Genomic DNA, 11,210 nt, shown 5'->3' with positions numbered 1-11,210 from the left:
AGAGAGAGAGGAAAGGATCTTGCGTAATACCTTATTTGTGACTTGCAAATGGAGATGGTTCGTTATGATGCTATCGTAGAACTTGTACAAAACTCACTCAATGCTTAGTGATTGCTAAACATTGCCAAAACACACACACACACTGTCTTAGGGTGTAGGAGACCTCTCACCACAATACCCTCTTACAATGGACAAAAACTGGCAATGAAAAACACACTGAAACACTTTCTAAAATCAAGATCAACCGATAGAAACTCAAAATACACAAGTCACCTTGAATTCACCAAACCGTATTGCACAAATGGAAGGACGAAGATTTGAACGTCAAATCACGCCTTTGATGCACCAAACCTCAATTTATTGATGATGAAGGAGCATATACAATAGTGGTTTTGAGATTTGTGGAACTCACGCTCTCTCACTTGCAATGTGTAGCTCGAAGGCTTCTCTCACACCAAGTGCCAAGCTCACAAGTGGTTGCTACACCTAAGTCTCTCCTCACGCATAGAGTGTTGGGGTGCTATGTGAGATGTTGGAGGTTGTTTTACAAGAAGGAGATAGGTTGGAGACCCCTCATTAAGATTATTGGAAATCCTAATTTACAAGCTAACAAATCCGGATTATGATTTTTTTGAATATCAAAACATTGCGGGCCTTCTTTGTCTGCTTGAGTCATGGGTGTGGGCTCAAAAGAGAGCATTATTGATGGTTGATAAGGTGAAAGTAAGTAAGGAGAGAGAGAGAGAGAGAGAGAGAGAGAGAGAGAGAGAGAGAGAGAGAGAGAGAGTTACTATACACATGTCTTGAGGTGAGGTGTCTTTTATGGTTAGGTCAATGGCTATTTTGTGTTAGTATGTTAGTGGTTAGTGTTAGTAATCACTAGAAAGTTAATGATATATTTACAATGGGTAGAATGGGGTGGATGGTTGAAGTAAGATGGTTGAATGAAGTGAGAAAATCATTGTGATGGTGAATCTTGAAGAAGTTTTGGACTTACTTGTGTATGTTCTCAAAATGACTATCGATCTTCTTCTTCGTCTTCCCTTCTTTACGCCACCGCCGCCAAGGTTGATTATCATGATGAAAATGGTAATTCCATTGATGAGATCTCTTGATTTGCAGAGGTTAATCATGGTACACATGCTGAATTTATGTATATATATAAGGAGTAAGATGGAATTGTACTTTGGAGATAATAGAGAGAGGCATAGAGATGGTGTATGTACATGGAGAGCTCATATGAGAGCTATGGGAGTAAGAGGGGAGGTTAATGGTGAAGACGGTGAGAGAAACCATTGAAGGTGCAGGTTTGAGTGAGGGATTGAGAGGAATATTTGTGTGTGTGTGTGTGTAGAAGTGTGGAAATAGGTGAGAGAAGACTATGGGCTAGTTGTGAGAAAAGTGGGCAGACTGGGGTTAACTCAAAAAATCATAGCTCACCGGTGGTTTGGGTGATTTTGGTAGGGTGAGGTAGCTTACTATGGAAATTATGGAAAGCCGAAAAACGGCTATCAACATCTCCCGGTGCGATTCTGATATGATGATATCCTCTTGTCAAATCAATCTTGTTGAAACAAGAGGATCCCTGTAGTCGATCAAGAATATCATCAATCCTTGGAATGGGAAATCTGTTCTTGATGGTGATTTTATTGAGAGCTCTGTAGTGGATGAACATTCTCTAAGATCTGTCTTTCTTAAAAACTAACAACACCAGAGAGAACTAGGGTGAAGTACTCGGTTGAATAAGACCCTTTTTCAAAAGTTCTTTCATTTGGTTCATAATTTCTTCATTCTAGGCTCGACTAACACGGTAAGGGGCAGGCTCGGTGATGTGCTTGCAGGACCCAGGTATCAGATCAATAGTGTGATCCTCGGGACGAGATGGTGGTAACTTGCCTGGTAGGCCCTCAAAGAAGCAATCGGCATGAGTGTGGAGAAAATCATGGCGTTCTTTATCAAATTCAAGCATGTTCGTTCTGTGTTCATCATGTAACTCTTTCAAGTAGATCGAGTAAAAAAAGAGCCTGAATTTCATTAATTTTAAAATGGCCAAAGCCAATACAATAGGGACAGACTCGCCCTTCGATTTCACATCAAGTACAATTTTTTGGCCCTTCTCATTTGTCAATGTCTCTTTCTTTGCCTGATAATCGACCACGACATTGTTCTTATTGTACCAAGAGACTCCAAGGAGGACGTCACAACCTTCCAGGGCATTATGTAAAACTCTTGGCCCCAAGTACCCTTGACAATGCAACCGAATTTTGCCAATGACAGGTGTAATGGCTACGTCCCGTCCAGGTGCCGCTAGAACTGCCTCTACTGGTGGTCCCATCCTATCGGGTGTAAACTCGTCGATCCGTGCCTCCCATTTAGGTGAAATGAAGTTGACCTTGGCTCCTCCATCGCAGAAAATCAGGGCTTCTTGATATTTCACTTTGCCCCAAGCTCGACAAAGTTCTGTACTTTCATCAATCATCCTTAGGTCAGTACCCTTGCAATCTGGAACCATTCTTGCGTTCATCTTGCCTTTTCTGCCATGTTCCTCTACTACTCTCAAACTCTCTGGACTATCTTCATTTTGTTCTTGCTCTGCCTTTCTAGGGCACTTTGCGGAGACATGTCCATGTTCCCCGCATCCAAAACACTTCCCTTCTTTGATATAATTGTCCCTCTCTCGAATAATGAGCCGGGGTCGTGTATCCTTGTCTTTATTTTTTTAGGAACTCTTTCTCTTTCTACTTTCATTGTGAGAGGTCTGTTGGGTTCTTTAAGTCAAGATCTCATCAATGGGGTAAGTCAAATTTGGAGAGATTTATTATGCATAGAACATAATGCCTCATCAATTCTTGAATAGAGTTAGATTTTTGTTCCAGGCAGTAGTCTCGGATCTCTGTAGGGAGTCCGCAGCAAAACAACTCAATCTGTTCCTTAAAAGAGACCTTCTTAAATGAAGAGGTTGATAGAAAAGAGTTCCAAAATCTCTTGCAATAAGCGTCCAAAGAATATCCCTTGGTCATTCGAAGATAATTCCAAGCGGTTCATATATCTCGTTTGTACTCCTGAGTAAGCCAAGAAAAAATAAAGAGCCTTTTGAATTTCAACCATTTAGCTAAAGCTTCCTTCCTTAGAAGAAGAGTGGACCACCATGTTCGAGCATTTCCTTTGAAGAGAGAGGTATCCCTCCTAATCTTAGAGTGCTCTGAGTAATTCCCTCCAGAGAAAGCTATGTCAAACTATTGAATGAAGGCCAAAGCCCTAGGAGCATCTCGGAACCCAGAGAAGGATTCAAATTTAATCGACTGTCCACCTTCTTTGAATTCTTTTACTTTCTTGCTTTTGTCCTCGAGAAAGTCATATTGGTTGGCTTTGTAAAAATGCTTCTTCTTTGCATAAAACATGTGATCATCGGAGCCGAACTCTCACGTGCACATCCAACCCTGTGTGTACATGGACAAGCTACTTCACGACATGGGTTCAGTTTAGTTAGCTTAGGAAGTGATCTGGCACTTTTGTGAGTCTGTTTGCAGACCATGCATGTCTAGACACTGAGAATAGATGCATATCCTCTAGTTGGACATAGCATGATCATCAGATTTCCATCAGAACCCATCAGAAGCATTTTTTTTGTGCATAGACCTATTTTCTCTATTTTTGACATTTTTCACTTATTATTTTTAATTGACTTTTCTTGGGAGCTAGGTAGGGCAAATTCACTAAGCAAGTACATAAGAAAAGTTCAACATTCACTTCCGCTTGACCTTACATTGGTATCAGAGCTTTGGCAGTGTTCTGTATCACTCAAGGGAAGAACCACAATAACCGCATTTCTTTTTTTGCTTGTTGAGGTCGCACGTAACCCAAGTCCTCTTGGGCATTTCGATTCCTAATCATATTTTTGAAGAGTGATGGGAAACCAAAGAAAGAAGGGCTTTTCCAGCCTCCCCTTGTGCCTCTTCTCACTCATTGAGAGCGGACCTTGCACTTACCGGCCGGCCAATCGACGTGAGGTGAGAAAAAGAAACCTTGGTGTGAGCATAAGGCTGCCAAGGGGTGCACCCGCGAAAAAGAGTAGAACTCGAGTAAAGAGAAGATCCTTCTCTAACACGGATTGCAAGACAAAGAACAACCCCAAGACTCCAGAACCTCAAGAACCGCAAGACTCAAGAACCTCAAGACCCCCAAGTACTCAAGAACCAAGACCCACAAGACCCCAAGTTCCTCGTGAACTTAAGAACCCACGACTTCGGTGTATGGTCATCACCCGAAGCGGAATGGATACTTCGCATGGAGGTGATGGGCATGACGGTAGCAAAGAAGAATCTCACCACCAAGGAGGTTTTTTCGACCCTCCCCCTTCCCCATCTACACAAAGGATTGCACTAACTCTTATGGAGGCTTTCGACAAGATGATGATGGACATGAAGTTAGAAAGCGAAGAAAGAATAGCAGCCATTGAGCGCAAATATGAAGAAATAATGGCAACCATAGCGTGTGAGGATGAGCAAGCACGCTTGGAACCCAAAGTAAGAAAAGACAAATTGGATCGTGAGCACGAAGAAAGACAAGTGAAATTGGATCGCGAGAATAAAGAAAGAGAAGCAGAATTTGATCAAGAGAACAAAGAACTACAAGCAATGTTTAATTGCCAGAACAAAGCAAGACAAGAGGTGAGCGACCAACACATGAAAGAGTTGTTGCAAACTTTTTCTATTGTGTAGGTGCAAATGGTTTGGCACTCCGTCTCTTTGTTCATCTACATTGCATGCACAGTCTTTAATGAAGAATAGTATTTTTCCAATCACAATGGGTATGTTCACGTTTTTGTGTTGGAAGTGGTTTCAGGAATTTTCAGCCTCGGAGATTCTTGAAGAAAGCAGACTCATGACTATAGACGAAGTTGAAGCATTGAAGGATCCACATAAGAATTAGTGTTTCTTTCAGCACGGCCCAAAGAAGCAAGCGTTGCAGACCTTTATGAAGTTCAAGTATCGCATGACCCACATATGAGAGTGGGTTGGCAAAGAGTCCTTCCCAGGATTCTAGACGCTGTTGGTGATCTCCCTCAAAGCCATACAGTTCGGTACCAGTACCTCACTTTGAAACAAGCTAATCCTATGTGTACATCGACAAGCTACTTCATTACATGGGTTCAGTTCAATTAGCTTAGGAAGTGATCTAGCACTTTGGTGAGTCTGCTCAGAGACCGTGCAGCTCAGACACTTAGAATAGATGCATATCCTCTGGTTGCACATAGCATGATCATCAAATTTCCATCAAAACCCATCAGGAGCATTTTTATAGTACATAGACCTATTTTTCATATTTTTGACATTTTTCACTCATTATTTTTAAGTGACTTTTGTTGGGAACTATGTAGGGCGAATTCACTAAGCAAGTACATAAGCAAACTAGCGCTAGCACTTTCTGGAAGAAGAGGTAGCAGGAACTTCGGTTCAACACACACCTTCTCAGCAAGAATCCCCACCGGCGGAAGGAAGACTTGGCATTTTTCAACCATCAACAAGATCAGCCATCGTTTTTGCACTTACAGATTCTCGGTGACAGTAGAACAATAGATTAGCCTGGCGTTTGTCATTTGCAAGACAACTGGCGATAAAAGACCACAGAATAGCTCTAGCATTACCAGATTTCCCGGAGCAGAATAGTTTTCAGCCCTAGCATTTTTGGTTTGCAGATCAGCCTCGGTGTTTTACACATTTATCACGACGAAACACCAAGAAGGATCAACGTTTTCAGTTTTCAGCAGCTAGACACCGCAGGAGAAGTCCCAAACCTCACAGATCTCACCTTCCCGCAGCAGTTCCTCGCCGCACCATCAAATCCAGTGTACTTTGCAGTTTCAGCCTGAAAAATGTAGATTTCAATATCTGAGTTTTCAGCGTATTGTCGTTGCATCGTCGTCATCGACATAGAGTCAAAACTCGGTAGATAAAGATTTGCAGATTTCAGCCCTTAGCATTTTCAGATCTCAGTCCGTCTCGTTGTCATCCTCATCGGCGACATCGTCGGCAAGTCCAAAGTGTTTGTTGGTATACTTGCAATGCCCACCTCTCTATGTTTTGCCACCACAATATATGCTGCACAGTTTGTAAGGCCCCCATATGAGGAGAAGCCAATGGTGCACATATATTTGGTGGATTCCAGCTATGCACGCTGATGAGATCTCTATTTGTGATCGTGGGTGGTACGAAGCAAATTCAGGGGCAACTTTGGGGGACCTCCCCCCGAGACTCTTTTTCCCTTCGTCGGAATATGACTTTTCGCCGGAATATCTTGGCCGAACGACGACCGAAAGACAATCGGAAAATGGCCGTTCGGTGGCCGGTGGCCGGTGGTCCATGGTCTTTGGTCGGTGGTCTTTGGCTGGTGGCCGGATTTCCTTGGCCAGTGGCCGATTTCTAGGAGGACTTGTCTACCCAAAAGCGGCTACACATGGGCGCATGGGAGAGTCCTAATTGGACTTGGCTATCTAAGGGCGGCTGCACATGGGCGTTTAGAGGCTCCCTTACAACTATATAAGGAGGCCTTTTCATGAGTATTTTGGTAGAATGGTGTGCACACTTGACGCACACAACACATCCTTGTGTAAAGATTATTAGTCCCTTGTATTCACTTGCTCTAGTTGTCTAAATCGCCATCTAAGCTCTACCTTGAGAGCGCATGGGTGGAATACGCCATCAATTTGTATAGTGTGCTAATCTAAAGTTTTTGATTTACCACTAATCTACTTTGCATCGTGTCTCTCTCTACTCTCCTTGCTACTAGATCCTTATTGTATTCCGCATTTCTTACAGCATTGTACAGATTTGTGCAATCAATAGTACACCACTCTTGCCATAGAGAGTGGGGCGTTCGGAGGAGGGTTTGACAACATTCTGGTGTCGTATTCTTCTCTCTCTATCTCTCAGTTTCAACACCTTCATTCACAGTATTTATTCACTTTTTTTGTGATCACTTGCACTCTCTCATTAAAGGAACGAAAGGCTCTTCCTTTCGTAAGTAAAAAGGAACCTTCAGCACAGTTCGGAGCACTCATCTTGAGAAAAGTTCAACATTCACTTCCGCTTCACCTTACACGAACTGTCTGAGGATGACTCCTCTATAGAACTGTCAAAAACCGGGCAAAATCTTGGCTTCTTTGACTTTTTATTTCCCTTTCCAAATCTTTGGATTATGCTTCACTTTTTGTCTTTTTTGTCCTCCTCGCTCGAGTCAGAAGAGCTAGAAGAACTGTCAGAAGAAGAAGAAGAAAAAGAAGAACTGGGTAGTCCTTCAAATCATACACGCTTCTTCTGCTTTCTTGCAGATGCAAAAGAAGATTGACAACCCAAATAACCTGGGAAGTCAGTCCCCTACTTATTATTTTTGGATTTGTTGTTTGTGTCCAAAAGCTGGCTAATCTATGTCCGAATCACTGAAGGGGATCGGAGAGCACCACAGACGGAGAGTGAGAGAGAGAAGGAGACACACGACAAACAGATATGGGTGGGGAGAATCCGAAGAGTGAGAAGCCACCTAGGTATACACTTATGCTATGTATAAGGTATACAAGTCAGTGGGCGCCCAGACTCTGGGCGGCCGGGCAAGGCACAGGCGCCTATACCCCAACAACCTCCCACTTAAAGGCGATTGTGCCTTTAAGCAAGGGAACTTAGTCTAAAGACTACAAAAGGCGAGAGAAAATTGCTCTCAATCGATGCCCACCAGCTGGCTGTGATCGTGTGCATCCGGCTGTCCTGCTCCCGTGTAAGTCCATACACCACTAGACGTACCGCACACGTACTGCAAGTATGTACGCAATACCTGCATATCTCCCTCGTGCACTATGCCAACATCAGTCAACAAACGACTGACAACCCCAACTGCATATGTTCCCATTGCAGCTACGATATCCGGTATCAAGATGAGCATCTCATACATGAGACCACCGAATGCCGATGCAATGCTAGAGGGCCCTGCTAGCTCTATGAAGCATGCATCAACATATATATCCCTGGCAATAGGTGACGGGAGCAAAGCGAACCCGGACCCCCGACAGCCTCTAAAACATCGAGGACCGAATGGCGCGCCTCGAGCCTGTCAGGGTAAAGCAAACAGGGGGCACCACCTAGCTTCAGCGGCTAGGACGCAAACAACACACCACCATAACAAAGTTTTCATCCAAGAGAGATGGATGCTTGGGAGTAATGATGAAGAGGAAGGGAAATGAGATCAATAGAGAGAGAGAGAGAGAGGGAGGGGATATGGCGGCTTAGAACTTAGGCACCACAAAAGGATGGCGAATCCGCACACCCTTCACACATACACAAGCTCACTCCAGACACAAGATTAGGTAGCGATTCCGCACACCTCACATGGGCAAAACATTGCAAGAAAACATACTCACAGAACCTCAAGCTTTATTTAGAGAATAAGGCGATGAAATGGGGAGCATAGGATAGGGGAATGAGAAGGGAGAGAGTGGTAGAGCACATGGCGGATAGGTGGGAGTTGATGGCGAAGACTCGCACGAGAGTTATGGCCATCATCCTTCATTTAGTTGCCCTTCATCTTCCATAGCCAAGGGTGTAGAGGTCATGCTCAAGACAAGCATGGTGATTGCGGTGATGGTGATGGTGTGGGTGTGTGTGTGTGCACTAGGCACACACAGTGCATAGTGTGTTCTTTGGTGATGTTGTGTGTGTATTTAGTGTGATGGTGACCCCTCTTTATATAGGGGAGGAGGGGGGAGAAATTCTAGAATTTAGAAATGCAGAAATCATTATCTACATAGGCCATGTGACTGTGGGCCCCACTTGTCTGGCTGTGTGTATATGTGCCAGAACAGCAGTCTCATGAGAGAGAGACTAAGAGAGAGAGATGGGTTGATAAAAAAAAGTGAGAGGTGACATGGAGAATAAAGTAATTACAAGAGGGGAGAGAGGGGAGTGTGTTCAGAGGTGAATCTGTGTGCAGATGTGTATGAACACAAGAAAAATCAGGTAACCACCGGGTGGGGATGGGTCTGTGGGCACCTTTTTCAGTGAAACTGAGTGTGTGTGAGTGTGGGGGAGGTTATTTAGCTACAAGACAAGAGACATGGCGCCATTTAGAGAGAGAGGGGGTATTTGGGTCATGGGATATGATAGAAGAGAGAAAGGGGGGGTGGGGTATACTATTTTGGAAGATAGCATAAGTTGCATGTGAGTTAGGGTGCATTATTGGTGAGTTAGAATGCATTATTGGTGAGAGGTGGGGTAGCTTGAGGGGAGAGAGAAAGGAGAAAGGACAAGGGGAAGAGAGAGGGGGTTGACCTTTTGAGTGGAGGAGAGGAAAAGGGACACACGGCGGGGCAACAATGAAGAAAAAGGAGGCAAGGTGGGGATGGGCTGCCCTACAGGCATGAGGTGGCCAATTTTACCTTTCTCATATATTTACATAATCATACTTTATTTTTTCTTACTTTTTCGAATTCCTTTTATCACTCCCTCCCTAAGAGGGGTTTTCATGGGGTGGGGACGAGAGAAGAGGGGTATGGGAGCTTGGCTTGTGAAAAGCCCCCATCATTAGCCCTCCCCTTTTGGCTAGAGGCATTCATGTCTCTAGCTCATCTGTTTCTTCTTTCGCTTAGCTGTAGGATCCGATATCGAGTTGCCTTCTGAACTAGCCATTGCATTTGGCCATTGGTGAGATTTCTGGGATATTCATGAATCTGTAACAGGTCCGGGTGATAGCTTGTTCCTTGGAATAGTGTCGGTTGATTAAAGGGGAAGACCATGGCTTCCAGAACTTTGTGCCAATGTCCTTCTGGATCCCAAGTGAAAAATAGGATCATTGTCTGTAGTATCCGAAAAATAAAATTTGCATGCCAAATTGGGCCAAATTTGTAAACACCACTAGCGAGAGAGGAAATGAGCATCTTGGATCCTGCAAAGACAGAACTGAAAGTTATGATTCCCAAGAGTGTACCAAGAATCCACCATATACGGCCGTCTTGTTGGTGTGGTGAGCTCAAGTTGTCTTCAGAGTCCTGCTTACTGCCATTAGAAAAACCTGCAAGCATATCATGCTTCTTTTGGGTGTGCTCAAACATGTCATCTTCCTTTACTGATGCTAATAGCAAGCCACCTACCTTGCGGCTTAAATACAAGCGTAATCCACTTACGTTTCTCCAAAGAGAGGATGCAGTATTTGTAAGAAATTGTACCAAATTGCAAATGAGGTCTTTATTCTTGCATTCTAGCAGGCTTTTGTCTATCCATGGATCCTTTGCTCTTATCTCCATGCTGATCTTCTCTCTATATGTTATAGCGGCTAGCCATAGCCATAGGTCTGATGCATCCCATGTAAACACAATGCTGTGTTGTGGAGGAGTTTGGAACATCCTTAAAAGGTTGGCAACATATTGATCATCAAACTTACTATGAACATCCTCACATATACTGGAGGCATTACCCATCTCCAAGTCTATAACACTACACAATAAAGTCTTGCTGGGCTGCCAAGCCTCTGGAGCAATAGCCAACTCCAAACCTTCAGTCATACTTACGTCTTCGTTATGGTCCTCAAGTGAAACTGCCTTGATGCAAGATTCCTTTAGCTTGCTACACTGTCTTGCGTCCATGCTGGTGCACAGGCTTCCGTTTTCAAAGCCCTCCCCTTTGCTTGATATGTTGTCCATCTTATGCAAAGCCTTGCTAACAGGCTGGTTTTCCTCTTCTCTTGTATCTTTCATGACCTTTGCATTCCTCTTACTCTGACGAGGCCTAACCAACACTTTACACCTTCTTATCCTTTCTGCCCAATGTTGTCGATTGATCGCTTTGGTTCCTATTTCATTCAAGGTTAAAGATGTACTCACATTTGTAACACAATTTTCTTGACTTACCTCCCCCACCTGGGTAGCATCTTTTGATTCTTTAACCTCTTGTTCCACTGCTTGAGTTCTTTGAATAAACTTCTCGCTTGATCCTTCTTCTCTTACACTCATTTTTGTTGAGATGTCGAGCTCTACACCTTGAGCTGGCATCCACTACGGGTCTTTGCCGCTTACGACATTTACTCACTGGCGCGTTAGGTGACCGACACGGAGGATCTCTGCCAGTGATTCTACAGCTGGAGTACACTTATAGTGCCAGCCTAGTACGCTTCTAGCGAGTTCACACTTAGTGACCGCATGTACATATGTGCTACTTTTCAGCTTGAGC

Source organism: Adiantum capillus-veneris, chromosome 25 (genome assembly GCF_014529385.1).
Source record: "Adiantum capillus-veneris isolate H3 chromosome 25, ASM1452938v2, whole genome shotgun sequence".
NCBI lineage: Eukaryota > Viridiplantae > Streptophyta > Polypodiopsida > Polypodiales > Pteridaceae > Adiantum > Adiantum capillus-veneris.
This window is presented reverse-complemented; position numbering follows the sequence as displayed.